Genomic DNA, 3,762 nt, shown 5'->3' with positions numbered 1-3,762 from the left:
GACTTCAAATAAGACAATATTTGATCTCTTCTCCAAGGATTACATTTCCTATTAAAAGAAGTTCCAATTTTTAAACGAATGTTAACGTAAATTTAATAATCCAAGATCAATAAATTTTAATTACTCTTTAATATAAACAAAATCTGCAATCTCCATTATTTAATATATATATATATATATATATATATATAGCAACTAAAATCTAATTTATAAAACAAAATAGATTTTTCTACAAATTTATTTCAACTCTCTTATACTTTCCATAACACTTGTTTCTTTCATTTTATAATTGTCAATATCATATATTTTTTTAACAACAAAAAAAAATATATATAAAAAAAAATTAAATTAAAACAAATTTTATGTTTTCTTATTTTTTCTTATTGTGGTCACAGCCTGCGGCCCACAATGTGGTCGCAGTTCCTGCAGCCCACATTGTGGTCGCAGCCTGCGGCCCACAATGTGGTCACGGGGAGACTGCTAAATACGGCGGCGCCGCGGGGAAGAAATGGGGGAGGGGGCGGCGGCGCGAGCCGAGCTTCGGCTCCTCCGCCCGCCAAACCCTAGCCCCAAACACATACAATTTTTTTTGTTTATTATTATTTTATTTTTTTTAAATAGTTTTCAGGCATATACAATTTGGTAATAAAAAAATAAATAGCCAATCTCTAAATACACGTCCCACAGTCTTATAGATAGGGATTTTAAGCATTTTCCAGCAACCTCTCTTATTTTGAAAGGAAAACACAGTCCATTTAATTTCCAGCTTGCTCATAATAAACAACCAACTGGGAGACCATTTTTTTTTGACATAAACATGAACAAAACATTCCAAGACAAAACATAAAACCCCAATCCAAAATAGTGTTTGCATTCCATTTTCCACACAAGGATCCAACAAATGAACAAGAGGGTGGGTTGGAATCCTACCTTCAAACGCATTCTGGGAAGAGATTTTGACGAAGAGCTCCACCTACAACTCCAAGCAAATTCCCCATTTTTTTCCAAAAAAAAAAAAAAAAAAAAAAAAGCTCTCCAGCAAAGAACCCCCAAAAACATTTTCAAACTAGGTTAAATGAGAAACCCTATTTTTGCCCTAATTTTCAATTTCGAATTTAGGCATTTATTTTTAAAATAAAATAAATGAAAATGAAATTGGAAGTCATTCATTTCCATTATTTATTACATCTTATTCACTTTCCTTATGAAAATTAAAATGCTTCTATTTCTTATTGAGTTTTAAATTTTAATTTCTCAATATAAATTTTAGGCCTACTTCCAATTTCGAAACTATTGACCAGGTAAGGCGTTTTGATTAATTTAATTTTCTAAAAATCAATCTTTTATACTATATCAACTTTTTAAAAAAAAGAATAATTTCCTTTAAATAATAAATTTCTCCCTTTCTCTTCCAAAATACGAAAATGATTAATTTATTTCTATTTTCCCAAATGACTTAAAATCTTTCCTTTCTAAAATGCATAACTCATTAAATTCGTTATTATTAAAATTAACTATTAAATTAACTCGCTATAACATAATATGGCGACCTTTTTAATAAATGATTATTCTCATGAAGGAGATCTATTTATTCTAATTTTCTCAACTACAAATGCGTAAATGAGCACATTAATCCAAGTAAATACTTTAAGCTTGCTACAATTATAATTAAAACGATCTTTTTTAATTAACGATTAATCATATAAAAGAAGCTACCTATTTAAATTTCTATATCACTAATGTGTACGTCTACTCATTAAATTGAATTTAATACTTAGGATAACAAACTCCACTTACCCTGCGCAAGGCACACAAATCGAGGAAGTCCACCAAATCACATGACACACAACCCAATGCAAGGAAAGCCCCACGAATCCACACACGATGCTCACCTGACCATGGCCAAGGCAAGATGAAAGTTTAATGACCCCCAAATCCAAATTCTAAGGATGGAGGAGGTTTACTCAAACCTGCGAACCTCGAAGGAGATGAACCTCACCTTAGGCAGTGTCGTACCTGCAATCTTCTGCACCCATGAATCATGCAAGCATGCATATACATATACATATTCAATGAAGGCGTTAGCTCAAGATTTATCACAAGGGTTAGGAACTATTACATTTACACAAGAATCGATGCAAAAGAACAATAATAAGTATGCACAATTATTTATTTTATGTAAACTACACATTGCATCACGGTTAACCTACCATTCAAGAATGCCACATAGGAAGTCAACCAAGGTCAAACAGGTTTTACAAGTCCAACTAGGGTATGGGCATTACACCCTAAAAGTCAATGATGTGAAGGACATCAATGTTAGATTTCTCAGTATGATTCTTGGTTATAAGGCTACACATGCAAATAGATTAAACTCGGTATCCAGCTTATGTATTAAAAGTGCATATGACATCATGAATGAAAATGCAAGAATTGATGTATGTGAATGGCTTAAAGTTGAATTGATAGACAACCTGAAGAAAATCAAAGGTGATAAGAAGGGAACTTTCAGATTTGGTAACTTGCTTGTGTGCTTAATGCTATACATTACCAAGGAAGCACTCGGTATTGGTAGGAAAGACTTTGGTTTTGATATACCGATAGGAAAGCAACTGTTAAACATATTAAACAACATGGGAGAAGACAAAGAGAAAAATATAAATGAACATTTTCAAGCACTAAAGGCTAGAATGAAGACAAGAATAAGGCTATCTCAAGCAATTGTTGATAAATATCAAAAAGAGATATGCTTTGTGATCAAGAAAGATGAAATCTGGATGGAGGTAGTTGTCCCTAGGACTATTTGGGTAACCGAGATGGGATATGAGATAGATGACAAGATAATTGAAACCTATGCAAAAGCCCTCTTAGAAGCCCCTAAGGAACTGACAGAAAAGGTATTTGTCAATGCTGAAACAATTGAAAGTGGCATTCAATCTCAGAAAAGAGTTAAGAAAATTGAACAGATAGTGAAGAAGGGAACAAGACAGGCTAAAGCAATAAAAGAAGATGTATTAAAGAAAACTGGTATTAAGGAAAGTGAACTGGAAGGACTTCAATTGGAAGCACATCCTTCACCAGTTGCAACTTCTTCTGACAGTGAGATACTGACTATATTCAAAAGGGTAGAAAGGAAAAGAAAACCCTCACCCACACCCTCTCCTCCACCTAGAAAGATAAGACAAAAACAATAGGTAGAGAGGTCTCCAGCTTAAAAGATGACACCTAGAAAGAAAAAGCAAAAACAGGTTATTCCTCCACTTGACAACCTATTGAATGAAATAAAAGATGATGGAAACTTATCAAATGTAAGTAAATTGTATGATACTTCTACAAATGAGGAGAAAGAAAGCATAGAAAATAGTATCATCTTACACCTAGATATTTATAAGAAAGTTTTGATAGAGGTTGTAGATGATTTGCCTAGTGATCTATATAGGCAGCTTGATGCTAAAAGGTTAGCCATTATGGAACTAGACAAGAAAATCAAGATTGAGAAATTGTTAGTTGTTCATCCCATGAAATCAGTTGAGAAAATTGATGAGCTAATCAGTGAACCAAACAGACCAGTCTTTTCTAGTGGTCACCAACATGTAAGTCTAATGGTCGGCATAGTGAATGAAATCTCTGAAGAAACAGCTGATAAATGGGACATCTTCTTTGTGGAAAAAGAAAAACAAGAAGAACTAAAAAGACCAAAACCCTTTAAAGTATACCAAAAAGATAAGGACAAAGGAAAAGGAAAAATAGGTGGACCACCAA

The sequence above is a fragment of the Cryptomeria japonica genome, chromosome 1 (assembly GCF_030272615.1).
Source record: "Cryptomeria japonica chromosome 1, Sugi_1.0, whole genome shotgun sequence".
NCBI lineage: Eukaryota > Viridiplantae > Streptophyta > Pinopsida > Cupressales > Cupressaceae > Cryptomeria > Cryptomeria japonica.
This window is presented reverse-complemented; position numbering follows the sequence as displayed.